Below are 25,265 nucleotides of genomic sequence, written 5' to 3'. Positions count from 1 at the left end.
ATTCTCTGTAGCTGAAACTGAGACTCTCAGATCACTTTGTGTCTGCCAACAAAGCAGCAGCAGCTGAAGATGACCAACTTCCTCATGTGTCACAGGGTGATCAGACGTTGCAACAAAAGACATGCAGGTGGTAGAGAGAAGAGAAGAAGCTTACAGCACCTGGTATTCCCAGATAGTCCACCATCCAAGTACTAACCAGGCCCAACCCTGCTTTTCTTCCAAGATCAGACGAGGTCAGGCATATTCAGGGTGGTGCGGCCGTAAGCAACAATAGCTGTGACAAATGTGCATTATATAGGTACTGGAATCATACACTTCTTCTATGTAACCAGATAATTGCAGAGAAAGGCTGACTTGTAGTGGGCACATCTTCTTCCCTGACGTGATTATTCTCTGTAGCTGAAACTGAGACTCTCAGATCACTTTGTGTCTGCCAACAAAGCAGCAGCAGCTGAAGATGACCAACTTCCTCATGTGTCACAGGGTGATCAGACGTTGCAACAAAAGACATGCAGGTGGTAGAGAGAAGAGAAGAAGCTTACAGCACCTGGTATTCCCAAGCAGTCTCCCATCCAAGCACTAAGCAGGCTCAACCCTGCTTGGCTTCCGAGATCATACGAGGTCGGGCATGTTCAGGGTGGTGTGGCCGTAAGCAACAATGTCTCTGACAAATGTGCATTATATAGGTACTGGAAGCATACGGTTCCTCTATGCAACCAGATAATTGCCGAGAAAGGCTGATGTGTAGCGGGCATATAATCTTCTCTGATGTGATCATTCTCTTCAGCTGAAACTGAGACTCTCAGATCACTTCGTGTCTGCCAACAAAGCAGCAGAAGCTGAAGATGACCAACTTCCTCATGTGTCACAGGGTGATCAGACGTTGCAACAAAAGACATGCAGGTGGTAGAGAGAAGAGAAGAAGCTTACATCACCTGGTATTCCGAAGTGGTCTCCCATCCAAGTACTAACCAGGCCCAACCCTGCTTTTCTTCCAAGATCAGACGAGGTCAGGCATATTCAGGGTGGTGCGGCCGTAAGCAACAATAGCTGTGACAAATGTGCATTATATAGGTACTGGAATCATACACTTCTTCTATGTAACCAGATAATTGCAGAGAAAGGCTGACTTGTAGTGGGCACAACTTCTTCCCTGATGTGATTATTCTCTTCAGCTGAAACTGAGACTCTCAGATCACTTCGTGTCTGCCAACAAAGCAGCAGAAGCTGAAGATGACCAACTTCCTCATGTGTAACAGGGTGATCAGACGTTGCAACAAAAGACATGCAGGTGGTATAGAGAAGAGAAAAAGCTTACAGCACCTGGTATTCCCAAGCGGTCTCCCATTCAAGTCCTAACCAGGCCCAACCCTGCTTGGCTTCCGAGATCAGACGAGGTCGGGCTTATTCAGGGTGGTGTGGCCGTAAGCAACAATAGCTGTGACAAATGTGCATTATATAGGTACTGGGATCATACACTTCCTCTGTGTAACCAGATAATTGCCGAAAAAGGCTGACTTGTAGTGGGTTCATCTTCCTCCTTGATGTGATTATTCTCTTCAGCTGAAAATGAGACTCTCAGATCACCTCGTGTCTATCAACAAAGCAGCAGCAGCTGAAGATGACCAACTTCTTCACGTGTCACAGGGTGATCAGACGTTGCAACAAAAGACATGCAGGTGGTAGAGAGAAGAGAAGAAGCTTACAGCACCTGGTATTCCCAAGCAGTCTCCCATCCAAGCACTAAGCAGGCTCAACCCTGCTTGGCTTCCGAGATCATACGAGGTCGGGCATGTTCAGGGTGGTGTGGCCGTAAGCAACAATGTCTCCGACAAATGTGCATTATATAGCTACTGGAAGCATACGGTTCCTCTATGCAACCAGATAATTGCCGAGAAAGGCTGATGTGTAGCGGGCATATAATCTTCTCTGATGTGATCATTCTCTTCAGCTGAAACTGAGACTCTCAGATCACTTCGTGTCTGCCAACAAAGCAGCAGAAGCTGAAGATGACCAACTTCCTCATGTGTCACAGGGTGATCAGACGTTGCAACAAAAGACATGCAGGTGGTAGAGAGAAGAGAAGAAGCTTACATCACCTGGTATTCCGAAGTGGTCTCCCATCCAAGTACTAACCAGGCCCAACCCTGCTTTTCTTCCAAGATCAGACGAGGTCAGGCATATTCAGGGTGGTGCGGCCGTAAGCAACAATAGCTGTGACAAATGTGCATTATATAGGTACTGGAATCATACACTTCTTCTATGTAACCAGATAATTGCAGAGAAAGGCTGACTTGTAGTGGGCACAACTTCTTCCCTGATGTGATTATTCTCTTCAGCTGAAACTGAGACTCTCAGATCACTTCGTGTCTGCCAACAAAGCAGCAGAAGCTGAAGATGACCAACTTCCTCATGTGTAACAGGGTGATCAGACGTTGGAACAAAAGACATGCAGGTGGTATAGAGAAGAGAAAAAGCTTACAGCACCTGGTATTCCCAAGCGGTCTCCCATTCAAGTCCTAACCAGGCCCAACCCTGCTTGGCTTCCGAGATCAGACGAGGTCGGGCTTATTCAGGGTGGTGTGGCCGTAAGCAACAATATCGGTGACAAGTGTGCATTATATAGGTACTGGGATCATACACTTCCTCTGTGTAACCAGATAATTGCCGAAAAAGGCTGACTTGTAGTGGGTTCATCTTCCTCCTTGATGTGATTATTCTCTTCAGCTGAAAATGAGACTCTCAGATCACCTCGTGTCTATCAACAAAGCAGCAGCAGCTGAAGATGACCAACTTCTTCACGTGTCACAGGGTGATCAGACGTTGCAACAAAAGACTTGCAGGTGGTAGAGAGAAGAGAAAAAGCTTACAGCACCTGGTGTTCCCAAGCTGTCTCCCATCCAAGTACTAACCAGGTACAACCCTGTTTGGCGTCCGAGATCAGACGAGGTCGGGCTTATTCAGGGTGGTGTGGCCGTAAGCAACAATGTCTCTGACAAATGTGCATTATATAGGTACTGGAATCATACGGTTCCTCTATGCAACCAGATAATTGCCGAGAAAGGCTGATGTGTAGCGGGCAAATCATCTTCTCTGATGTGATCATTCTCTGCAACTGAAACTGAGACTCTCAGATCACTTTGTGTCAGCCAACAAAGCAGCAGCAGCTGAAGATGACCAACTTCCTCATGTGTCACAGGGTGATCAGACGTTGCAACAAAAGACATGCAGGTGGTAGAGAGAAGAGAAAAAGCTTACAGCACCTGGTATTCCCAGAATGTCTACCACCCAAGTACTAACCAGGCCCAAACCTGCTTGGCTTCTGAGATCAGATGAGGTTGGGCATATTCAGGGTGGTGTGGCCGTAAGCAACCATAACTGTGACAAATGTGCATTATATAGGTACTGGAATCATACAGTTCCTCTGTGTAACCAGATAATTGCCGAAAAAGGCTGACTTGTAGTGGGTTCATCTTCATCCTTGATGTGATTATTCTCTTCAGCTGAAACTGAGACTCTCAGATCACCTCGTGTCTATCAACAAAGCAGCAGCAGCTGAAGATGACCAACTTCTTCACGTGTCACAGGGTGATCAGACGTTGCAACAAAAGACATGCAGGTGGTAGAGAGAAGAGAAAAAGCTTACAGCACCTGGTATTCCCAAGATGTCTCCCATCCAAGTACTAACCAGGTACAACCTTCTTGGTGTCCGAGATCAGGCGAGGTCGGGCTTATTCAGGGTGGTGTGGCCGTAAGCAACAATGTCTCTGACAAATGTGCATTATATAGGTACTGGAATCATACGGTTCCTCTATGCAACCAGATAATTGCCGAGAAAGGCTGATGTGTAGCGGGCAAATCATCTTCTCTGATGTGATCATTCTCTGCAACTGAAACTGAGACTCTCAGATCACTTTGTGTCAGCCAACAAAGCAGCAGCAGCTGAATATGACCAACTTCCTCATGTGTCACAGGGTGATCAGACGTTGCAACAAAAGACATGCAGGTTGTAGAGAGAAGAGAAAACGCTTACAGCACCTGGTATTCCCAAGCAGTCTCCCATCCAAGTACTAAGGAGGCTCAACCCTGCTTGGCTTCCGAGATCAGACGAGGTCGGGCATGTTCAGGGTGGTGTGGCCGTAAGCAACAATGTGTCTGACAAATGTGCATTATATAACTACAGGAATCATACGGTTCCTCTATGTAACCAGATAATTGCTGAGAAAGGCTGATGTGTAGTCGGCACATCTTCTTCCCTGACGTGATTATTCTCTTCAGTTGAAACTGAGACTCTCAGATCACTTCGTGTCTTCCAACAAAGCAGCAGCAGCTGAAGATGGCCAACTTCCTCGTGTGTCACAGGGTGATCAGACGTTGCAACAAAAGACATGCAGGTTGTAGAGAGAAGAGAAAACGCTTACAGCACCTGGTATTCCCAAGCAGTCTCCCATTAAAGTACTAACCAGGCCCAACCCTCCTTGGCTACCGAGATCAGACGAGGTCGGGCATGTTCAGGGTGGTGTGGCCGTAAGCAACAATGTCTGTGACAAATGTGCATTATATAGGTACTGGAATCATACGGTTCCTCTATGTAACCAGATAATTGCCGAGAAAGGCTGACTTGTAGTGGGCACATCTTCTTCCCTCATGTGATCATTCTCTGCAGCTGAAACTGAGACTCTCAGATCACTTCGTGTCTGCCAACAAAGCAGCAGAAGCTGAAGATGACCAACTTCCTCATGTGTCACAGGGTGATCAGACGTTGCAACAAAAGACATGCAGGTGGTTGAGAGAAGAGAAAAAGCTTACAGCACCTGGTGTTCCCAAGCTGTCTCCCATCCAAGTACTAACCAGGTACAACCCTGTTTGGCGTCCGAGATCAGACGAGGTCGGGCTTATTCAGGGTGGTGTGGCCGTAAGCAACAATGTCTCTGACAAATGTGCATTATATAGGTACTGGAATCATACGGTTCCTCTATGCAACCAGATAATTGCCGAGAAAGGCTGATGTGTAGCGGGCAAATCATCTTCTCTGATGTGATCATTCTCTGCAACTGAAACTGAGACTCTCAGATCACTTTGTGTCAGCCAACAAAGCAGCAGCAGCTGAAGATGACCAACTTCCTCATGTGTCACAGGGTGATCAGACGTTGCAACAAAAGACATGCAGGTGGTAGAGAGAAGAGAAAAAGCTTACAGCACCTGGTATTCCCAGAATGTCTACCATCCAAGTACTAACCAGGCCCAAACCTCCTTGGCTTCTGAGATCAGATGAGGTTGGGCATATTCAGGGTGGTGTGGCCGTAAGCAACCATAACTGTGACAAATGTGCATTATATAGGTACTGGAATCATACGGTTCCTCTATGCAACCAGATAATTGCCGAGAAAGGCTGATGTGTAGCGGGCAAATCATCTTCTCTGATGTGATCATTCTCTGCAACTGAAACTGAGACTCTCAGATCACTTTGTGTCAGCCAACAAAGCAGCAGCAGCTGAAGATGACCAACTTCCTCATGTGTCACAGGGTGATCAGACGTTGCAACAAAAGACATGCAGGTGGTCGAGAGAAGAGAAAAAGCTTACAGCACCTGGTATTCCCAAGAGGTCTTCCATCCAAGTACTAAGGAGGCTCAACCCTGCTTGGCTTCCGAGATCAGACGAGGTCGGGCATGTTCAGGGTGGTGTGGCCGTAAGCAACAATGTGTCTGACAAATGTGCATTATATAACTACAGGAATCATACGGTTCCTCTATGTAACCAGATAATTGCTGAGAAAGGCTGATGTGTAGTCGGCACATCTTCTTCCCTGACGTCATTATTCTCTTCAGTTGAAACTGAGACTCTCAGATCACTTCGTGTCTTCCAACAAAGCAGCAGCAGCTGAAGATGGCCAACTTCCTCGTGTGTCACAGGGTGATCAGACGTTGCAACAAAAGACATGCAGGTTGTAGAGAGAAGAGAAAACGCTTACAGCACCTGGTATTCCCAAGCAGTCTCCCATTAAAGTACTAACCAGGCCCAACCCTCCTTGGCTACCGAGATCAGACGAGGTCGGGCATGTTCAGGGTGGTGTGGCCGTAAGCAACAATGTCTGTGACAAATGTGCATTATATAGGTACTGGAATCATACGGTTCCTCTATGTAACCAGATAATTGCCGAGAAAGGCTGACTTGTAGTGGGCAAATCTTCTTCCCTCATGTGATTATTCTCTGCAGCTGAAACTGAGACTCTCAGATCACTTCGTGTCTACCAACAAAGCAGCAGCAGCTGAAGATGACCAACTTCCTCATGTGTCACAGGGTGATCAGACGTTGCAACAAAAGACATGCAGGTGGTAGAGAGAAGAGAAAAAGCTTACAGCACCTGGTGTTCCCAAGAGGTCTCCCATCCAAGTACTAACCAGGTACAACCCTGTTTGGCGTCCGAGATCAGACGAGGTCGGGCATGTTCAGGGTGGTGTGGCCGTAAGCAACAATGTCTCTGACAAATGTGCATTATATAGGTACTGGAATCATACGGTTCCTCTATGTAACCAGATAATTGCCGAGAAAAGCTGATAAGTAGTGGGCACATCTTCTTCCCTGACGTGATTATTCTCTCGAGCTGAAACTGAGACTCTCAGATCACTTTGTGTCTGCCAACAAAGCAGCAGCAGCTGAAGATGACCAACTTCCTCATGTGTCACAGGGTGATCAGACGTTGCAACAAAAGACATGCAGGTGGTAGAGAGAAGAGAAAAAGCTTACAGCACCTGGTGTTCCCAAGCTGTCTCCCATCCAAGTACTAACCAGGTACAACCCTGTTTGGCGTCCGAGATCAGACGAGGTCGGGCTTATTCAGGGTGGTGTGGCCGTAAGCAACAATGTCTCTGACAAATGTGCATTATATAGGTACTGGAATCATACGGTTCCTCTATGCAACCAGATAATTGCTGAGAAAGGCTGATGTGTAGCGCGCAAATCATCTTCTCTGATGTGATCATTCTCTGCAACTGAAACTGAGACTCTCAGATCACTTTGTGTCTGCCAACAAAGCAGCAGCAGTAACTGAAGATGGCCAACTTTCTCATGTGTCACAGGGTGATCAGACGTTGCAACAAAAGACATGCAGGTTGTAGAGAGAAGAGAAAATGCTTACAGCACCTGGTATTCCCAAGCAGTCTCCCATTAAAGTACTAACCAGGCCCAACCCTCCTTGGCTTCCGAGATCAGACGAGGTCGGGCTTATTCAGGGTGGTATGGCCGTAAGGAACAATTTCTGTGACAAATGTGCATTATATAGGTACTGGAATCATACAATTCCTCTATGTAACCAGATAATTGCAGAGAAAGGCTGACTTGTTATGGGCACATCTTCTTCCCTGATGTGATTATTCTCTGCAGCTGAAACTGAGACTCTCAGATCACTTCGTGTCTGCCAACAAAGCAGCAGCAGCTGAAGATGACCAACTTCCTCATGTGTCACAGGGGGATCAGACGTTGCAACAAAAGACATGCAGGTGGTCGAGAGAAGACAAAAAGCTTACAGCTCCTGGTATTCCCAAGCGGTCTCCCATTTAAGTACTAACCAGGCCCAACCCTCCTTGGCTTCCGAGATAAGACGAGGTCGGGCATGTTCAGGGTGGTGTGGCCGTAAGCAACAATGTCTGTGACAAATGTGCATTATATAGGTACTGGAATCATACGGTTCCTCTATGTAACCAGATAATTGCAGAGAAAAGCTGACTTGTAGTGGGCACATCTTCTTCCCTGACGTGATTATTCTCTGCAGCTGAAACTGAGACTCTCAGATCACTTCGTGTCTGCCAACAAAGCAGCAGCAGCTGAAGATGACCAACTTCCTCATGTGTCACAGGGTGATCAGACGTTGCAACAAAAGACATGCAGGTGGTAGAGAGAAGAGAAAAAGCTTAAAGCACCTGGTATTCCCAGGCAGTCTACCTTCCAAGTACTAACCAGGCCCAAACCTGCTTGGCTTCCGAGATCGTGCTTATTCAGGGTGGTGTGGCTGTAAGCAACAATATATGTGACAAATGTGCCTTATATAAGTACTGGAATCATACACTTCCTCTATGTAACCAGATAATTGCCGAGAAAGGCTGACTTGTAGTGGGCACATCTTCTTCCCTGATGTGATTATTCTCTGCAGCTGAAACTGAGACTCTCAGATCACTTTGTGTCTGCCAACAAAGCAGCAGCAGCTGAAGATGACCAACTTCCTCATGTGTCACAGGGTGATCAGACGTTGCAACAAAAGACATGCAGGTGGTAGAGAGAAGAGAAAAAGCTTACAGCACCTGGTATTCCAAAGCAGTCTCCCATGTAAGTACTAACCAGGCCCAACCGTGCTTGGCTTCCGAGATCGGACAAGGTCGGATATGTTGAGGGTGGTGTGGCCGTAAGCAACAAAGTCTGTGACAAATGTGCATTATATTGGTACTGGAATCATACAGTTCCTCTATGTAACCAGATAATTGCAGAGAAAGGCTGATGTGTAGTGGGCATATCTTCTTCCCTGATGTGATTATTCTCTCCAGCTGAAACTGAGACTCTCAGATCACTTTGTGTCTGCCAACAAAGCAGCAGCAGCTGAAGATGACCAACTTCCTCATGTGTCACAGGGTGATCAGACGTTGCAACAAAAGACATGCAGGTGGTAGAGAGAAGAGAAAAAGCTTACAGCACCTGGTATTCCCAAGCAGTCTCCCATTAAAGTACTAACCAGGCCCAACCCTCCTTGGCTACCGAGATCAGACGAGGTCGGGCATGTTCAGGGTGGTGTGGCCGTAAGCAACAATGTCTGTGACAAATGTGCATTATATAGGTACTGGAATCATACGGTTCCTCTATGTAACCAGATAATTGCCGAGAAAGGCTGACTTGTAGTGGGCAAATCTTCTTCCCTCATGTGATTATTCTCTGCAGCTGAAACTGAGACTCTCAGATCACTTCGTGTCTACCAACAAAGCAGCAGCAGCTGAAGATGACCAACTTCCTCATGTGTCACAGGGTGATCAGACGTTGCAACAAAAGACATGCAGGTGGTAGAGAGAAGAGAAAAAGCTTACAGCACCTGGTGTTCCCAAGAGGTCTCCCATCCAAGTACTAACCAGGTACAACCCTGTTTGGCGTCCGAGATCAGACGAGGTCGGGCATGTTCAGGGTGGTGTGGCCGTAAGCAACAATGTCTCTGACAAATGTGCATTATATAGGTACTGGAATCATACGGTTCCTCTATGTAACCAGATAATTGCCGAGAAAAGCTGATAAGTAGTGGGCACATCTTCTTCCCTGACGTGATTATTCTCTCGAGCTGAAACTGAGACTCTCAGATCACTTTGTGTCTGCCAACAAAGCAGCGGCAGCTGAAGATGACCAACTTCCTCATGTGTCACAGGGTGATCAGACGTTGCAACAAAAGACATGCAGGTGGTAGAGAGAAGAGAAAAAGCTTACAGCACCTGGTGTTCCCAAGCTGTCTCCCATCCAAGTACTAACCAGGTACAACCCTGTTTGGCGTCCGAGATCAGACGAGGTCGGGCTTATTCAGGGTGGTGTGGCCGTAAGCAACAATGTCTCTGACAAATGTGCATTATATAGGTACTGGAATCATACGGTTCCTCTATGCAACCAGATAATTGCTGAGAAAGGCTGATGTGTAGCGCGCAAATCATCTTCTCTGATGTGATCATTCTCTGCAACTGAAACTGAGACTCTCAGATCACTTTGTGTCTGCCAACAAAGCAGCAGCAGTAACTGAAGATGACCAACTTCCTCATGTGTCACAGGGTGATCAGACGTTGCAACAAAAGACATGCAGGTGGTAGAGAGAAGAGAAGAAGCTTACAGCACCTTGTATTCCCAAGCGGTCTCCCATCCAAGTACTAACCAGCCCCAACCCTGCTTGGCTTCCGAGATCAGACGAGGTCGGGCATATTCAGGGTGGTGTGGCCGTAAGCGACAATTTCTGTGACAAATGTGCATTATATAGGTAATGGAGTCATACGGTTCCTCTATGTAACCAGATAATTGCCGAAAAAGGCTGATGTGTAGTGGGCACATCTTGTTCCCTGACGTGATAATTCTCTCCAGCTGAAAATGAGACTCTCAGATCACTTTGTGTCTGCCAACAAAGCAGCAGAAGCTGAAGATGACCAACTTCCTCATGTGTCACAGGGTGATCAGACGTTGCAACAAAAGACATGCAGGTGGTAGAGAGAAGAGAAAAAGCTTACAGCACCTGGTATTCCAAAGCAGTCTCCCATCTAAGTACTAACCAGGCCCAACCGTGCTTGGCTTCCGTGATCGGACAAGGTCGGATATGTTGAGGGTGGTGTGGCCGTAAGCAACAAAGTCTGTGACAAATGTGCATTATATTGGTACTGGAATCATACAGTTCCTCTATGTAACCAGATAATTGCCGAGAAAGGCTGATGTGTAGTGGGCATATCTTCTTCCCTGATGTGATTATTCTCTCCAGCTGAAACTGAGACTCTCAGATCACTTCGTGTCTGCCAACAAAGCAGCAGCAGCTGAAGATGACCAACTTCTTCACGTGTCACAGGGTGATCAGACGTTGCAACAAAAGACATGCAGGTGGTAGAGAGAAGAGAAAAAGCTTACAGCACCTGGTATTCCCAAGCTGTCTCCCATCCAAGTACTAAGCAGGCTCAACCCTGCTTGGCTTCCGAGATCAGACAAGGTCGGGCATGTTCAGGGTAGTGTGGCCGTAAGAAACAATGTGTCTGACAAATGTGCATTATATAAGTACAGGAATCATACGGTTCCTCTATGTAACCAGATAATTGCTGAGAAAGGCTGATGTGTAGTGGGCACATCTTCTTCCCTGACGTGATTATTCTCTTCAGCTGAAACTGAGACTCTCAGATCACTTCGTGTCTTCCAACAAAGCAGCAGCAGCTGAAGATGGCCAACTTTCTCATGTGTCACAGGGTGATCAGACGTTGCAACAAAAGACATGCAGGTTGTAGAGAGAAGAGAAAATGCTTACAGCACCTGGTATTCCCAAGCAGTCTCCCATTAAAGTACTAACCAGGCCCAACCCTCCTTGGCTTCCGAGATCAGACGAGGTCGGGCTTATTCAGGGTGGTATGGCCGTAAGGAACAATTTCTGTGACAAATGTGCATTATATAGGTACTGGAATCATACAATTCCTCTATGTAACCAGATAATTGCAGAGAAAGGCTGACTTGTTATGGGCACATCTTCTTCCCTGATGTGATTATTCTCTGCAGCTGAAACTGAGACTCTCAGATCACTTCGTGTCTGCCAACAAAGCAGCAGCAGCTGAAGATGACCAACTTCCTCATGTGTCACAGGGGGATCAGACGTTGCAACAAAAGACATGCAGGTGGTCGAGAGAAGACAAAAAGCTTACAGCTCCTGGTATTCCCAAGCGGTCTCCCATTTAAGTACTAACCAGGCCCAACCCTCCTTGGCTTCCGAGATAAGACGAGGTCGGGCATGTTCAGGGTGGTGTGGCCGTAAGCAACAATGTCTGTGACAAATGTGCATTATATAGGTACTGGAATCATACGGTTCCTCTATGTAACCAGATAATTGCAGAGAAAAGCTGACTTGTAGTGGGCACATCTTCTTCCCTGACGTGATTATTCTCTGCAGCTGAAACTGAGACTCTCAGATCACTTCGTGTCTGCCAACAAAGCAGCAGCAGCTGAAGATGACCAACTTCCTCATGTGTCACAGGGTGATCAGACGTTGCAACAAAAGACATGCAGGTGGTAGAGAGAAGAGAAAAAGCTTAAAGCACCTGGTATTCCCAGGCAGTCTACCTTCCAAGTACTAACCAGGCCCAAACCTGCTTGGCTTCCGAGATCGTGCTTATTCAGGGTGGTGTGGCTGTAAGCAACAATATATGTGACAAATGTGCCTTATATAAGTACTGGAATCATACACTTCCTCTATGTAACCAGATAATTGCCGAGAAAGGCTGACTTGTAGTGGGCACATCTTCTTCCCTGATGTGATTATTCTCTGCAGCTGAAACTGAGACTCTCAGATCACTTTGTGTCTGCCAACAAAGCAGCAGCAGCTGAAGATGACCAACTTCCTCATGTGTCACAGGGTGATCAGACGTTGCAACAAAAGACATGCAGGTGGTAGAGAGAAGAGAAAAAGCTTACAGCACCTGGTATTCCAAAGCAGTCTCCCATGTAAGTACTAACCAGGCCCAACCGTGCTTGGCTTCCGAGATCGGACAAGGTCGGATATGTTGAGGGTGGTGTGGCCGTAAGCAACAATGTTTGTTACAAATGTGAATTATATAGGTACTGGAATCATACAGTTCCTCTATGTAACCAGATAATTGCCGAGAAAGGCTGATGTGTAGTGGGCATATCTTCTTCCCTGATGTGATTATTCTCTCCAGCTGAAACTGAGACTCTCAGATCACTTCGTGTCTGCCAACAAAGCAGCAGCAGCTGAAGATGACCAACTTCCTCATGTGTCACAGGGTGATCAGACGTTGCAACAAAACACATGCAGGTGGTAGAGAGAAGAGAAAACGCTTACAGCACCTGGTATTCCCAAGCGGTCTCCCACCCAAGTACTAACCAGGCCCAACAATGCTTGGCTTCCGAGATCAGACGAGGTCAGGCAAATTCAGGGTGGTGTGGCCGTAAGTAACAATGTCTGTGACAAATGTGCATTATATAAGTACAGGAATCATACGGTTCCTCTATGTAACCAGATAATTGATGAGAAAGGCTGATGTGTAGTGGGCACATCTTCTTCCCTGACGAGATTATTCTCTTCAGCTGAAACTGAGATTCTCAGTTCACTTCGTGTCTTCCAACAAAGCAGCAGCAGCTGAAGATGACCAACTTCTTCACGTGTCACAGGGTGATCAGACGTTGCAACAAAAGACATGCAGGTGGTAGAGAGAAGAGAAAAAGCTTACAGCACCTGGTATTCCCAAGCTGTCTCCCATCCAAGTACTAACCAGGTACAACCCTGTTTGGCGTCCGAGATCAGACGAGGTCGGGCATGTTCAGGGTGGTGTGGCCGTAAGCAACAATATCTCTGACAAATGTGCATTATATAGGTACTTGAATCATACGGTTCCTCTATGCAACCAGATAATTGCCGAGAAAGGCTGATGTGTAGCGGGCAAATCATCTTCTCTGATGTGATCATTCTCTGCAACTGAAACTGAGACTCTCAGATCACTTCGTGTCTGCCAACAAAGCAGCAGAAGCTGAAGATGACCACCTTCCTCATGTGTCACAGGGTGATCAGACGTTGCAACAAAAGACATGCAGGTGGTAGAGAGAAGAGAAAAAGCTTACAGCACCTGGTATTCCGAAGTGGTCTCCCATTCAAGTACTAACCAGGCCCAACCCTGCTTTTCTTCCAAGATCAGACGAGGTCGGGCATATTCAGGGTGGTGCGGCCGTAAGCAACAATAACTGTGACAAATGTGCATTATATAGGTACTGGAATCATACACTTCTTCTATGTAACCAGAGAATTGCAGAGAAAGGCTGACTTGTAGTGGGCACATCTTCTTCCCTGATGTGATTATTCTCTGCAGCTGAAACTGAGACTCTCAGATCACTTCGTGTCTGCCAACAAAGAAGCAGCAGCTGCTGAAGATGACCAACTTCCTCATGTGTCACAGGGTGATCAGACGTTGCAACAAAAGACATGCAGGTGGTAGAGAGAAGAGAAGAAGCTTACAGCACCTGGTATTCCCAAGCAGTCTCCCATCCAAGTACTAAGCAGGCTCAACCCTGTTTGGCTTCCGAGATCACACGAGGTTGGGCATATTCAGGGTGGTGTGGCCGTAAGTAACAATGTCTGTGACAAATGTGCATTATATAGGTACTGGAATCATACGGTTCCTCTATGCAACCAGATAATTGCCAAGAAAGGCTAACTTGTAGTGGGCACATCTTCTTCCCCGATGTGATTATTCTCTACAGCTGAAACTGAGACTCTCAGATCACTTCGTGTCTGCCAACAAAGCAGCAGCTGCTGAAGATGACCAACTTCCTCATGTGTCACAGGGTGATCAGACGTTGCAACAAAAGACATGCAGGTGGTAGAGAGAAGAGAAAAAGCTTACAGCACCTGGTATTCCCAAGCGGTCTCTCATCCAAGTACTAACCAGGGCCAACCCTCCTTGGCTTCTGAGAGCAGACGAGGTCAGACATATTCAGGGTGGTTGGGCCGTAAGCAACAATCTCTGTGACAAATGTGCATTATATAGGCAATGGAATCATATGGTTCCTCTATGTAACAAGATAATTGCCGAGAAAGGCTGATAAGTAGTGGAAACATCTTCCCTGACGTGATTATTCTCTCCAGCTGAAACTGAGACTCTCATATCACTTCGTGTCTGCCAACAAAGCAGCAGCAGCTGAAGATGACCAACTTCTTCATGTGTCACAGGGTGATCAGACGTTGCAACAAAAGACATGTAGGTGGTAGAGAGAAGAGAAAAAGCTTACAGCACCTGGTATTCGCAAGCGGTCTCCCATTCAAGTACTAACCAGGTCCAACCCTGCTTGGGTTCTTAGATCAGACGAGGTCGGGCATATTCAGGGTGGTGTGGCCGTAAGTAACATTATCTGTGACAAATGTGCATTATATAGGTACTGGAATCATACGGTTCCTCTATGCAACCAGATAATTGCCAAGAAAGGCTGATATGTAGTGGGCACATCTTGTTCCCTGACGTGATAATTTTCTCCAGCTGAAAATGAGACTCTCAGATCACTTCGTGTCTGCCAACAAAGCAGCAGAAAATGAAGATGACCAACTTCCTCATGTGTCACAGGGTGATCATACGTTGCAACAAAAGACATGCAGGTGGTTGAGAGAAGAGAAAAAGCTTACAGCACCTGATAATCCCAAGGGGTCTCCCATCCAAGTACTAAACAGGCCCAACCCTAATTGGCTTCCAAGATCAGACGAGGTCGGGCATATTCAGGGTGGTGTGGCCGTAAACAACCATGTCTGTGACAAATATAAATTGTATAGGTACAGGAATCATACGGTTCCTCTATATAACCAGATAATTGCCAAGAAAGGCTGACTTGTAGTGAGCACATCTTCTTCCCTGACGTGATCATTCTCTTCAGCTGAAACTGAGACTCTCAGATCACTTCATGTCTGCCAACAAAGCAGCAGCAGCTGAAGATGACCAACTTCCTCATGTGTCACAGGGCGATCAGACATTGCAGAAAAAGACATGCAGGTGGTAGAGAGAAGAGAAAAAGCTTACAGCACCTGGTATTCCCAAGCGGTCTAACATTCAAGTACTAACCAGGCCCAACCCTGCTTGGGTTCCGAGATTAGACGAGGTCGGGCATATTCAGGGTGGTGTGGCCGTAAGTAACAATGTCTGTGACAAATGTGCATTATATAGGTACTGGAATCATACGGTTCCTCTATGCAACCAGATAATTGCCGAAAAAGGCTGACTTGTAGTGGGTTCATCTTCTTCCCTGATGTGATTATTCTCTGGTACTGAAACTGAGACTCTCAGATCACTTTGTGTCTGCCAACAAAGCAGCAGCAGCTGAAGATGACCAACTTCCTCATGTGTCACAGGGCGATCAGACATTGCAACAAAAGACATGCAGGTGGTAAAGAGAAGAGAAAAAGCCTACAGCACCTGGTATTCCCAAGCGGTCTCCCATTCAAGTACTAACCAGGCCAAACCCTGCTTGGCTTCCGAGATCAGATGAGGTCGGGCTTATTCAGGGTGGTATGGCCGTAAGTAACAATCTCTCTGAAAAATGTTTATAATATAGGTACTGGAATCATACGGTTCCTCTATATAACCAGATAATTGCAGAGAAAGGCTGATGTGTAGCGGGCATATCATCTTCTCTGATGTGATCATTCTCTTCAGCTGAAACTGAGACTCTCAGATCACTTCGTGTCTGCCAACAAAGCAGCAGCAGCTGAAGATGACCAACTTCCTCATGTGTCACAGGGTGGTCAGACGTTGCAACAAAAGACATGCAGGTGGTAGAGAGAAGAGAAAAAGCTTACAGCACCTGGTATTCCCAAGCAGTCTCCCATTCAAGTACTAACAAGGCCCAACCCTGCTTGGCTTCCAAGATGAGACGAGGTCGGGCATGTTCAGGGTGGTGTGGCCGTAAGCAACAATGTCTGTGACAAATGTGCATTATATAGGTACTGGAATAATACAGTTCCTCTATGTAACCAGATAATTGTCGAGAAAGGCTAACTTGTAGTGGGCACATCTTCTTCCCTGATGTGATTATTCTCTCCAGCTGAAACTGAGACTCTCAGATCACTTCGTGTCTGCCAACAAAGCAGCAGCAGCTGAAGATGACCAACTTCCTCATGTGTCACAGGGTGGTCAGACGTTGCAACAAAAGACATGTAGGTGGTAGAGAGAAGAGAAAAAGCTTACAGCACCTGGTATTCGCAAGCGGTCTCCCATTCAAGAACTAACCAGGCCCAACCCTGCTTGGCTTCCGAGATCAGACGAGGTTGAGCTTATTCAGGGTGGTGTGGCGGTAAGCAACGCTATCTGTTACAAATGTGTATTATATAGGTACTGGAATCATACACTTCCTCTATGTAACCAGATAATTGCCGAGAAAGGCTGACTTGTAGTGGGCACATCTTCTTCCCTGATGTGATTATTCTCTGCAGCTGAAACTCTGAGATCACTTTGTGTCTGCCAACAAAGCAGCAGCAGCTGAAGATGACCAACTTCCTCACGTGTCACAGGGCGATCAGACATTGCAACAAAAGACATGTAGGTGGTAGAGAGAAGAGAAAAAGCTTACAGCACCTGGTATTCCCAAGTGGTGTCCCATTAAAGTACTAACCAGGCCCAGCCCTCCTTGGCTTCCGAGATCAGACAAGGTCAGACATATTCAGGGTGGTTTGGCCGTAAGTAACAATCTCCGTGACAAATGTGCATTATATAGGCAATGGAATCATACACTTCCTCTATGTAACCAGATAATTGCCAAGAAAGGCTGACTTGTAGTGGGCACATCTTCTTCCCTGATGTGATTATTCTCTGCAGCTGAAACTCTGAGATCACTTTGTATCTGCCAACAAAGCAGCAGCAGCTGAAGATGACCAACTTCTTCACGTGTCACAGGGTGATCAGACGTTGCAACAAAAGACATGGAGGTGGTAGAGAGAAGAGAAAAAGCTTACAGCACCTGGTATTCCCAAGCGGTGTCCCATCAAAGTACTAACCAGGCCCAGCCCTCCTTGGCTTCCGAGATCAGACAAGGTCAGACATATTCAGGGTGGTTTGGCCGTAAGTAACAATCTCCGTGACAAATGTGCATTATATAGGCAATGGAATCATACACTTCCTCTATGTAACCAGATAATTGCCGAGAAAGGCTGACTTGTAGTGGGCACATCTTCTTCCCTGATGTGATTATTCTCTGCAGCTGAAACTGAGACTCTCAGATCACTTCGTGTCTGCCAACAAAGAAGCAGCAGCAGCTGAAGATGACCAACTTCCTCATGTGTCACAGGAGGATCAGACGTATCCACAAAAGACATGAAGGTGGTAGAGAGTAGAGAAGAAGCTTACAGCACCTGGTATTCCCAAGTGGTCTCCCATCCAAGTACTAACCAGGCCCAACCCTGCTTGGCTTCCGAGATCAGATGAGGTCGGGCATTTTCCGGGTGGTGTGGCCGTAAGCAGCAATGTCTCTGACAAATGTGCATTATATAGGTACTGGAATCATACGGTTCCTCTATGCAACCAGATAATTGCCGAGAAAGTTTGATGTGTAGCGGGTAAATCATCTTCTCTGATGTGATCATTCTCTGCAACTGAAACTGAGACTCTCAGATCACTTCATGTCTGCCAACAAAGCAGCAGCAGCTGAAGATGACCAACTTCCTCATGTGTCACAGGGTGGTCAGACGTTGCAACAAAAGACATGCAGGTGGTTGAGAGAAGAGAAAAAGCTTACAGCACCTGGTATTCCCAAGCGGTCTCTCATCCAAGTACTAACCAGGCACAACCCTGCTTGGCTTCCGAGATCAGACGAGGTCGGGCATATTCAGGGTGGTGTGGCCGTAAGCAACAATGTCTGTGACAAATGTGCATTATATAGGTACTGGAATCATACAGTTCCTCTATGTAACCAGATTATTGCCGAGAAAAGCTGATAAGTAGTGGGCACATCTTCTTCCCTGACGTGATTATTCTCTCGAGCTGAAACTGAGACTCTCAGATCACTTCGTGTCAGCCAACAAAGCAGCAGCAGCTGAAGATGACCACCTTCCTCATGTGTCACAGGGTGATCAGACGTTGCAACAAAAGACATGCAGGTGGTAGAGAGAAGAGAAAAAGCTTACAGCACCTGGTATTCGCAAGCGGTCTCCCATTCAAGAACTAACCAGGCCCAACCCTGCTTGGCTTCCGAGATCAGACGAGGTTGAGCTTATTCAGGGTGGTGTGGCGGTAAGCAACGATATCTGTTACAAATGTGTATTATATAGGTACTGGAATCATACACTTCCTCTATGTAACCAGATAATTGCCGAGAAAGGCTGACTTGTAGTGGGCACATCTTCTTCCCTGATGTGATTATTCTCTGCAGCTGAAACTGAAACTCTGAGATCACTTTGTGTCTGCCAACAAAGCAGCAGCAGCTGAAGATGACCAACTTCTTCGCGTGTCACAGGGTGATCAGACGTTGCAACAAAAGACATGGAGGTGGTAGAGAGAAGAGAAAAAGCTTACAGCACCTGGTATTCCCAAGCGGTCTCCCATCCAAGTACTAACCAGGCACAACCCTGCTTGGCTTCCGAGATCAGACGAGGTTAGGCATATTCAGGGTGGTGTGGCCGTAAGCAACAATGTCTGTGACAAATGTAAATTGTATAGGTACTGGAATCATACGGTTCCTCTATATAACCAGATAATTGCAGAGAAAGGCTGATAAATAGTGGGCACATCTTCTTCCCTGACGTGATTATTCTCTCCAGCTGAAAATGAGACTCTCAGATCACTTCGTGTCTGCCAACAAAGCAGCAGCAGCTGAAGATGACCAACTTCCTCATGTGTCACAGGGCGATCAGACCTTGCAACAAAATACATGCAGGTGGTAGAGAGAAGAGAAAAAGCTTACAGCACCTGGCATTCCCAAGGGGTCTCCCATTCAAGTACTAACCAGGCCCAACCCTGCTTGGGTTCCGAGATTAGTCGAGGTCGGGCATATTTACGGTGGTGTGGCCGTAAGTAACAATGTCTGTGAAAAATGTGCATTATATAGGTACTGGAATAATACAGTTCCTCTATGTAACCAGATAATTGCAGGGAAAGGCTAACTTGTTGTGGGCACATCTTCTTCCTTGATGTGATTATTCTCTGCAGCTGAAACTGAGACTCTCAGATCACTTCGTGTCTGCTAACAAAGCAGCAGCAGCTGAAGATGACCAACTTCCTCATGTGTCACAGGGCGATCAGACATTGCAACCAAAGACATGCAGGTGGTAGAGAGAAGAGAAAAAGCTTACAGCACCTGGTATTCCCAAGCGGTGTCCCATCAAAGTACTAACCAGGCCCAGCCCTCCTTGGCTTCCGAGATCAGACAAGGTCAGACATATTCAGGGTGGTTTGGCCGTAAGTAACAATCTCCGTGACAAATGTGCATTATATAGGCAATGGAATCATACACTTCCTCTATGTAACCAGATAATTGCCTAGAAAGGCTGACTTGTAGTGGGCACATGTTCTTCCCTGATGTGATTATTCTCTGCAGCTGAAATTGAGACTCTCAGATCACTTCGTGTCTGCCAACAAAGAAGCAGCAGCAGCTGAAGATGACCAACTTCCTCATGTGTCACAGGAGGATCAGACGTTGCCACAAAAGACATGAAGGTGGTAGAGAGTAGAGAAGAAGCTTACAGCACCTGGTATTACCAAGTGGTCTCCCATCCAAGTACTAACCAGGCCCAACCCTGCTTGGCTTCCGAGATCAGACGAGGTCGGGCATGTTCCGGGTGGTGTGGCCGTAAGCAGCAATGTCTCTGACAAATGTGCATTATATAGGTCCTGGAATCATACGGTTCCTCTATGCAACCAGATAATTGCCGAGAAAGGCTGATGTGTAGCGGGTAAATCATCTTCTCTGATGTGATCATTCTCTGCAACTGAAACTGAGACTCTCAGATCACTTCATGTCTGCCAACAAAGCAGCAGCAGCTGAAGATGACCAACTTCCTCATGTGTCACAGGATGATCAGACGTTGCAACAAAAGACATGGAGGTGGTAGAGAGAAGAGAAGAAGCTTACAGCACCTGGTATTCCCAAGCAGTCTCCCATCCAAGTACTAACCAGGCCCAACCCTCCTTGGCTTCCGAGATCAGACATATTCAGGGTGGTTTGGCCGTAAGCAACAGTCTCTGTGACAAATGTGCATTATATAGGCAATGGAATCATATGGTTCCTCTATGTAACCAGATAATTGCCGAGAAAGGCTGATATGTAGTGGGCACATCTTGTTCCCTGACGTGATAATTCTCTCTAGCTGAAAATGAGACTCTCAGATCACTTCGTGTCTGCCAACAAAGCAGCAGCAGCTGAAGATGACCAACTTCCTCATGTGTCACAGGGTGATCAGACGTTGCAACAAAAGACATGCAGGTGGTTGAGAGGAGAGAAAAAGCTTACAGCACCTGGTATTCCCAAGCTGTATACCAACAAAGTACTAACCAGGCCCAACACTGCTTGGCTTCCGAGATCAGACGAGGTCGGGCATATTCAGGGTGGTGTGGCCGTAAGCGACAATGTCTTTGACAAATGTGCATTATATAGGTAATGGAATCATACGGTTCCTCTATGTAACCAGATAATTGCCGAGAAAGGCTGACTTGTAGTGGGCAAATCTTCTTCCCTCATGTGATCATTCTCTGCAGCTGAAACTGAGACTCTCAGATCACTTCGTGTCTGCCAACAAAGCAGCAGCAGCTGCTGAAGATGACCAACTTCCTCATGTGTCACAGGGTGATCAGACGTTGCAACAAAAGACATGCAGGTGGTCGAAAGAAGAGAAAAAGCTTACAGCACCTGGTATTCCCAAGAGGTCTTCCATCCAAGTACTAACCAGGCCCAACCGTGCTTGGCTTCCGAGATCAGACGAGGTCGGGCATGTTCAACGTGGTGTGGCCGTAAGCAACAATGTCACTGACAAATGTGCATCATATAGGTACTGGAATCATACGGTTCCTCTATGCAACTAGATAATTGCAGAGAAAGGCTGATGTGTAACGGGCATATCATCTTCTCTGATGTGATCATTCTCTGCAGCTGAAACTGAGACTCTCAGATCACTTCGTGTCTGCCAACAAAGCAGCAGCTGAAGATGACCACCTTCCTCATGTGTCACAGGGTGATCAGACGTTGCAACAAAAGGTGGTAGAGAGAAGAGAAAAAGCTTAAAGCACCTGGTATTCCCAGGCAGTCTACCATCCAAGTACTAGTAGTAGTAAAAATAAAAAGGATGGAAAACATTCAAGAAAAGTGCAAATGAAGCAAGGTTTTTTGGTATAACTATCATGTATTATTCATTTGAACTTTTTTAGAACTTTGAACATTTACAAAACATAAGTAAGATCTCAATCTCAGCTCGGCTGCTGACTACTTGGTCCTGGGGCCTGCTGCTGTCTAGCTCTGGTTCATTCCCGTTTAGGAGATAGCTGATGATTAATGTCATCCTCTTCTAAAAGTCACTGTCAGACTCTGAATTTGATCTTCATATTCTGAAACCTCTTTCTTGACCAAAATCAATTTCAAGGCCTTGTGTGCGATGAATCTTTTGGTTGTTGCGGAGAATCGGTTGTATTAGTAGTTATCACTGGGAAAGCTATATTTATTGCCCCCCCCCCCCCCAAAAAAAAAGAGGAGGGGAAAAAAGAGGGAAAATGAAAAATGTGCAGGAATATGATTACAGGTGCAAGTGCTTGAATGTCGGTTTGACACATGCACACGTGTATAATTACAACAAACAGTTTGAAAGTAGTGTTTCTTTTACAGATCACCAAGAAGCTGGCTGGCGCTATTGGGGACAGTGCTGCATGGATGATAAACATCGGCAACGAGTTTGGCCAGGTTCTGAACTCTGTTCTGACAACGGGTGAAGGTGCAGGGTTGGAAGAGTTGTGCCATGGCATCGTCACTCGATACAAGAATGCGGGCCAAGCTGAACCTGAGGTCATCTATGTTGACCGGGACTGCTGCAGCCAGTCAGGTGGGTAAAAATGATAAAATTCTTTATCAAATATACGTTTGAAAAACTGTGTGCCACACACACACACACTGTTACCACTCCACTTGTGGGAGGAGTGGTACTGGCAATTGGGCAGCGGCTGACTTTGTTTTTCACAGGTGTGTCTTCAGTGGTCAAACTCTTCCACCCATGGAGGTCTGCAGTGCGCTTGGACAGCTTCCATTTCATGCGACGTTTTAACTGCGGCGTTAAGTTTACGTTAAGTGTCTGTCTGTCTGTCTGTCTGTTCGCAGATGATTGCTCGTCTGTTACTGTGTGATTATTGTTACAATGTTAATAAAGTTTGATAATTTTACTTGAACCAAGAACAGCCTTCACATTTTTATTTAATTTCCCTTTGCAAAACAGGACGACAGTGAGTGTGAGTGACATCCATTTAATGCAATTGTCAAAAGTGAAGCCAGAATTACTTGGAGAATTATTTTACATTTATCAACAAAACCCAACACTCTTTGTCTCAACCAAAGATTTTTTAAAAATACTTTCTTTGCTCAATTTGGAATTTGTTTCATTCACTTGTGTTGCACAAATAGTGATACAGATAGATAGCTAGTCTCTCAAATAATTGAGTGTACCAAAAAAAGAGGGGAAAAATGATGGGAGGCTTATTTACATTTACAGTTATACACATGTTGTGTGCTCCCCCCTACAGTAGGCTTTAGTAAAGTCCAAAGCACTGTGGTATGTTGGGGTGTTGCCACAATACAGGTTCGAATCCCACAAGAAACATGAAAATTAAACAGATGATAAACCTTGCAATAAGTGCAGAGGTGTGTGTAAACAATGTTGAGAAGATAAGAGAATAGAGAAAAGTGGATAAAGTGTACGTTTTTTCTCCTTTTCTTTTTCTCTCTCCCCCCCCCTCCTTCCTCTTTTTTTCCTTTTCCCCCCTTTCGGGCAGTCCCTTTTGCCCCTTTTTTGGCCGAAAGGTTAGCACTCTGGACTTTGAATCCAGTGATCCGAGTTCAAATCTCGGTGGAACCTACAGGTGTGCTGTCATGTTTGTGTTCTGGAAAGAAAATGAGTGGATGAGGTTAGTCAGTTGTCAAGTCACACCAGAGTGTGTGATTGACCAATTCCAAAGAGAGGGCTTAAATTGTTTAATGTTGAAAAAGTGAAACATTCAGCTGAGAGGGTCTGTGCTATTTGCCTTCTCACCTCCGGGTGTCACTAATTGAATCTATTTGATTTCTTCTTCCATATTAATTTGCAATGCATATATTTTTCCATGCTCTCCGTTTGGAATTTGGACACAGAAGCCAAAGGAGAAGGAAACAGGAAAAACAATCCCATGGTAACAATCAGCGACAAGGAGAACTACTCAAAAGCCTACATAATTAACCCGGTGCCCAACCATGGGCCAACCAATCATCCAATCAAGGAGCGGCAATTTCTGCCGGCCGGGATCTGAGCGCCAACTCCATGCGGTGCGCACAAGTTGGTACTGATTTAGGAAAAAGAGGATTGTACAATTTTACTCCTTGGTATGGATACTCTTTCAAAAAAGTCCAAAAAATAAAATATGTGGTTGACAAAACTGTGTGACTCAGTCCTTCAACACAAAAGGCAGGCAAAGGAAAATCAGCTGTCCTCTCTATCTAATCATAGGAGGATGGCCTGACTACGATCAGGGACCTGAGCAGCAAAGAATAGATAGACATGATAAATAGTTATATATATATATATATACATATATATATGTACATACTAGTCTCCAATACTACTATGATAAAAAGAGATCCAATGTACAGGTCTAAGTTGTACAGGAATGTGTTGTAGAAATTTGTTCTATATTTTTGTTGTAAATCCACAACAGGTTTCATCATCTGCTAATCCTGAAGGAGACACTAGTTGTAAAGGAATTTATTAATACATAAAAATGCTTATATTATAAGACTGAAACATCCTTGAACAGCAGATCACTGTAAAGACATACATATAATATTGTGATTATGTCAGTGGGTCAACAATTTTGTAAAGGCAACTTTACATAAAAAAATTTAAAATCTTGTAAAAATATAACAATGTAAACATAAAAACAGCAACCTCAAAACAAAACATAGCATGTTACCTGGATGGAAAACCATGCGTCTCTACAGCCTGAAGGAAGAAATCTTGGGCTGTTGATGACTTGTTGTTATTGGTAGCATGTCGGTACATGATCTTTGTGAGCATTTGGAAAACATAAAAACCACAGAAACACATTAAACATTAACTACAATAATATAAGAATAATAAATGAATGAAATATTGTTCCATGTGTAATGTTAGACTTAAAGCTATACTTACCTTTCTGGCATGTAGCACGGCACTTATTAAAAATTTAAACATGAAAAACTCCCCCTCCCTCCAAAGTCTCACCCTCTTCCCCCTGCCTGACCTGTGACGCTCCCTTCCTCCCTGACGTGTGAGGTGAGAAAGTGATGGTGCGTTCCATCTCCCCCGGATGTCGGAGCGGAGAATGTTGTCAAGTTATCAGCGGTCCAGTTACCACGTCCATCAAGGCTATTCTTGTGCTTGCCGTGTCCGAATATAAACAACTTGTGATCTACAACGGCCTGCGTTGTAGTTCGCGTGTAATTTCAACACCTGGTGGCTTGCTTTTCCATTTTAGTGCGCCATAAGCTTATTAGGAGCATTTTAAGCTTACAAAAGAAAAGTATAGCTTTAAATAAATTAAGTTGAATATTATATCACACACTATAATCTCCATGGGGACACTGACCTTTCTTGAAGAGACATCTATTCCAAACATTACCACACCATATCTGTTCAATAAAAATGTATCAATTGTTTAACGCAGCTACATCGTGGTCCATTACACCAGATTCCAGAACTCTGCAGAATGTATGCCATAGACCATTTTTTAAATCAATATATAAATATATAATGTCCATGTGATGTCCTTTGCTGTCAGCTTACCTGATCAACTTGTGGTTGGTATCTATATGTACGAGTGACAG

General features: G+C 45.5%; 1 non-coding gene and 51 pseudogenes across 1 annotated transcript; all 52 read right to left on the bottom strand.

Moving 5' to 3' along the window:
* Positions 1 to 147: 147 nt before the first annotated feature.
* Positions 148 to 266, bottom strand: LOC140279023 (5S ribosomal RNA; annotated as a pseudogene).
* A 269-nt stretch (positions 267 to 535) lies between these two features.
* On the bottom strand, positions 536 to 654 carry LOC140289127 (5S ribosomal RNA; annotated as a pseudogene).
* Positions 655 to 923: 269 nt separating this feature from the next.
* LOC140283297 (5S ribosomal RNA) lies at positions 924 to 1,042 on the bottom strand (annotated as a pseudogene).
* A 269-nt stretch (positions 1,043 to 1,311) lies between these two features.
* Positions 1,312 to 1,430, bottom strand: LOC140300178 (5S ribosomal RNA; annotated as a pseudogene).
* A 269-nt stretch (positions 1,431 to 1,699) lies between these two features.
* LOC140289126 (5S ribosomal RNA) lies at positions 1,700 to 1,818 on the bottom strand (annotated as a pseudogene).
* Positions 1,819 to 2,087: 269 nt separating this feature from the next.
* On the bottom strand, positions 2,088 to 2,206 carry LOC140283286 (5S ribosomal RNA; annotated as a pseudogene).
* Positions 2,207 to 2,475: 269 nt separating this feature from the next.
* Positions 2,476 to 2,594, bottom strand: LOC140300177 (5S ribosomal RNA; annotated as a pseudogene).
* A 269-nt stretch (positions 2,595 to 2,863) lies between these two features.
* LOC140292622 (5S ribosomal RNA) lies at positions 2,864 to 2,982 on the bottom strand (annotated as a pseudogene).
* A 269-nt stretch (positions 2,983 to 3,251) lies between these two features.
* LOC140293891 (5S ribosomal RNA) lies at positions 3,252 to 3,370 on the bottom strand (annotated as a pseudogene).
* Positions 3,371 to 4,026: 656 nt separating this feature from the next.
* LOC140291159 (5S ribosomal RNA) lies at positions 4,027 to 4,145 on the bottom strand (annotated as a pseudogene).
* Positions 4,146 to 4,414: 269 nt separating this feature from the next.
* Positions 4,415 to 4,533, bottom strand: LOC140315537 (5S ribosomal RNA; annotated as a pseudogene).
* A 269-nt stretch (positions 4,534 to 4,802) lies between these two features.
* On the bottom strand, positions 4,803 to 4,921 carry LOC140292621 (5S ribosomal RNA; annotated as a pseudogene).
* A 269-nt stretch (positions 4,922 to 5,190) lies between these two features.
* LOC140296366 (5S ribosomal RNA) lies at positions 5,191 to 5,309 on the bottom strand (annotated as a pseudogene).
* Positions 5,310 to 5,578: 269 nt separating this feature from the next.
* Positions 5,579 to 5,697, bottom strand: LOC140287886 (5S ribosomal RNA; annotated as a pseudogene).
* A 269-nt stretch (positions 5,698 to 5,966) lies between these two features.
* On the bottom strand, positions 5,967 to 6,085 carry LOC140315526 (5S ribosomal RNA; annotated as a pseudogene).
* A 269-nt stretch (positions 6,086 to 6,354) lies between these two features.
* Positions 6,355 to 6,473, bottom strand: LOC140304142 (5S ribosomal RNA; annotated as a pseudogene).
* A 269-nt stretch (positions 6,474 to 6,742) lies between these two features.
* LOC140292620 (5S ribosomal RNA) lies at positions 6,743 to 6,861 on the bottom strand (annotated as a pseudogene).
* A 272-nt stretch (positions 6,862 to 7,133) lies between these two features.
* On the bottom strand, positions 7,134 to 7,252 carry LOC140318376 (5S ribosomal RNA; annotated as a pseudogene).
* Positions 7,253 to 7,521: 269 nt separating this feature from the next.
* Positions 7,522 to 7,640, bottom strand: LOC140288921 (5S ribosomal RNA; annotated as a pseudogene).
* Positions 7,641 to 8,287: 647 nt separating this feature from the next.
* Positions 8,288 to 8,406, bottom strand: LOC140293538 (5S ribosomal RNA; annotated as a pseudogene).
* A 269-nt stretch (positions 8,407 to 8,675) lies between these two features.
* On the bottom strand, positions 8,676 to 8,794 carry LOC140305298 (5S ribosomal RNA; annotated as a pseudogene).
* Positions 8,795 to 9,063: 269 nt separating this feature from the next.
* LOC140304135 (5S ribosomal RNA) lies at positions 9,064 to 9,182 on the bottom strand (annotated as a pseudogene).
* A 269-nt stretch (positions 9,183 to 9,451) lies between these two features.
* LOC140292619 (5S ribosomal RNA) lies at positions 9,452 to 9,570 on the bottom strand (annotated as a pseudogene).
* Positions 9,571 to 9,842: 272 nt separating this feature from the next.
* LOC140301164 (5S ribosomal RNA) lies at positions 9,843 to 9,961 on the bottom strand (annotated as a pseudogene).
* A 269-nt stretch (positions 9,962 to 10,230) lies between these two features.
* LOC140295516 (5S ribosomal RNA) lies at positions 10,231 to 10,349 on the bottom strand (annotated as a pseudogene).
* Positions 10,350 to 10,618: 269 nt separating this feature from the next.
* LOC140294933 (5S ribosomal RNA) lies at positions 10,619 to 10,737 on the bottom strand (annotated as a pseudogene).
* Positions 10,738 to 11,006: 269 nt separating this feature from the next.
* LOC140318371 (5S ribosomal RNA) lies at positions 11,007 to 11,125 on the bottom strand (annotated as a pseudogene).
* Positions 11,126 to 11,394: 269 nt separating this feature from the next.
* On the bottom strand, positions 11,395 to 11,513 carry LOC140288918 (5S ribosomal RNA; annotated as a pseudogene).
* Positions 11,514 to 12,160: 647 nt separating this feature from the next.
* Positions 12,161 to 12,279, bottom strand: LOC140293537 (5S ribosomal RNA; annotated as a pseudogene).
* A 269-nt stretch (positions 12,280 to 12,548) lies between these two features.
* Positions 12,549 to 12,667, bottom strand: LOC140284438 (5S ribosomal RNA; annotated as a pseudogene).
* Positions 12,668 to 12,936: 269 nt separating this feature from the next.
* On the bottom strand, positions 12,937 to 13,055 carry LOC140290077 (5S ribosomal RNA; annotated as a pseudogene).
* Positions 13,056 to 13,324: 269 nt separating this feature from the next.
* LOC140299608 (5S ribosomal RNA) lies at positions 13,325 to 13,443 on the bottom strand (annotated as a pseudogene).
* A 272-nt stretch (positions 13,444 to 13,715) lies between these two features.
* On the bottom strand, positions 13,716 to 13,834 carry LOC140294550 (5S ribosomal RNA; annotated as a pseudogene).
* A 269-nt stretch (positions 13,835 to 14,103) lies between these two features.
* On the bottom strand, positions 14,104 to 14,222 carry LOC140294310 (5S ribosomal RNA; annotated as a pseudogene).
* A 266-nt stretch (positions 14,223 to 14,488) lies between these two features.
* LOC140294163 (5S ribosomal RNA) lies at positions 14,489 to 14,607 on the bottom strand (annotated as a pseudogene).
* Positions 14,608 to 14,876: 269 nt separating this feature from the next.
* Positions 14,877 to 14,995, bottom strand: LOC140289075 (5S ribosomal RNA; annotated as a pseudogene).
* Positions 14,996 to 15,264: 269 nt separating this feature from the next.
* On the bottom strand, positions 15,265 to 15,383 carry LOC140292734 (5S ribosomal RNA; annotated as a pseudogene).
* Positions 15,384 to 15,652: 269 nt separating this feature from the next.
* LOC140299698 (5S ribosomal RNA) lies at positions 15,653 to 15,771 on the bottom strand (annotated as a pseudogene).
* Positions 15,772 to 16,040: 269 nt separating this feature from the next.
* Positions 16,041 to 16,159, bottom strand: LOC140292907 (5S ribosomal RNA; annotated as a pseudogene).
* A 269-nt stretch (positions 16,160 to 16,428) lies between these two features.
* On the bottom strand, positions 16,429 to 16,547 carry LOC140293944 (5S ribosomal RNA; annotated as a pseudogene).
* Positions 16,548 to 16,810: 263 nt separating this feature from the next.
* Positions 16,811 to 16,929, bottom strand: LOC140294269 (5S ribosomal RNA; annotated as a pseudogene).
* Positions 16,930 to 17,192: 263 nt separating this feature from the next.
* On the bottom strand, positions 17,193 to 17,311 carry LOC140293079 (5S ribosomal RNA; annotated as a pseudogene).
* Positions 17,312 to 17,583: 272 nt separating this feature from the next.
* Positions 17,584 to 17,702, bottom strand: LOC140300235 (5S ribosomal RNA). The gene has a single exon (XR_011914811.1). It is a non-coding gene; the product is annotated as a 5S ribosomal RNA (ribosomal RNA).
* Positions 17,703 to 17,971: 269 nt separating this feature from the next.
* Positions 17,972 to 18,090, bottom strand: LOC140300023 (5S ribosomal RNA; annotated as a pseudogene).
* Positions 18,091 to 18,359: 269 nt separating this feature from the next.
* Positions 18,360 to 18,478, bottom strand: LOC140293943 (5S ribosomal RNA; annotated as a pseudogene).
* Positions 18,479 to 18,747: 269 nt separating this feature from the next.
* Positions 18,748 to 18,866, bottom strand: LOC140308984 (5S ribosomal RNA; annotated as a pseudogene).
* Positions 18,867 to 19,135: 269 nt separating this feature from the next.
* On the bottom strand, positions 19,136 to 19,254 carry LOC140295956 (5S ribosomal RNA; annotated as a pseudogene).
* A 269-nt stretch (positions 19,255 to 19,523) lies between these two features.
* Positions 19,524 to 19,642, bottom strand: LOC140293078 (5S ribosomal RNA; annotated as a pseudogene).
* A 272-nt stretch (positions 19,643 to 19,914) lies between these two features.
* LOC140299283 (5S ribosomal RNA) lies at positions 19,915 to 20,033 on the bottom strand (annotated as a pseudogene).
* A 269-nt stretch (positions 20,034 to 20,302) lies between these two features.
* Positions 20,303 to 20,411, bottom strand: LOC140295844 (5S ribosomal RNA; annotated as a pseudogene).
* Positions 20,412 to 20,680: 269 nt separating this feature from the next.
* On the bottom strand, positions 20,681 to 20,799 carry LOC140288708 (5S ribosomal RNA; annotated as a pseudogene).
* Positions 20,800 to 21,071: 272 nt separating this feature from the next.
* LOC140299618 (5S ribosomal RNA) lies at positions 21,072 to 21,190 on the bottom strand (annotated as a pseudogene).
* Between the last annotated feature and the right edge of the window lie 4,075 nt (positions 21,191 to 25,265).

Source organism: Leuresthes tenuis, unplaced genomic scaffold (genome assembly GCF_036924035.1).
Source record: "Leuresthes tenuis unplaced genomic scaffold, fLeuTen1.0.hap1 SCAF_1, whole genome shotgun sequence".
Classification (NCBI taxonomy): domain Eukaryota; kingdom Metazoa; phylum Chordata; class Actinopteri; order Atheriniformes; family Atherinopsidae; genus Leuresthes; species Leuresthes tenuis.
Note: the sequence above shows the minus strand (reverse complement) of the source record. Positions and strands in the feature narration are given on the sequence as shown.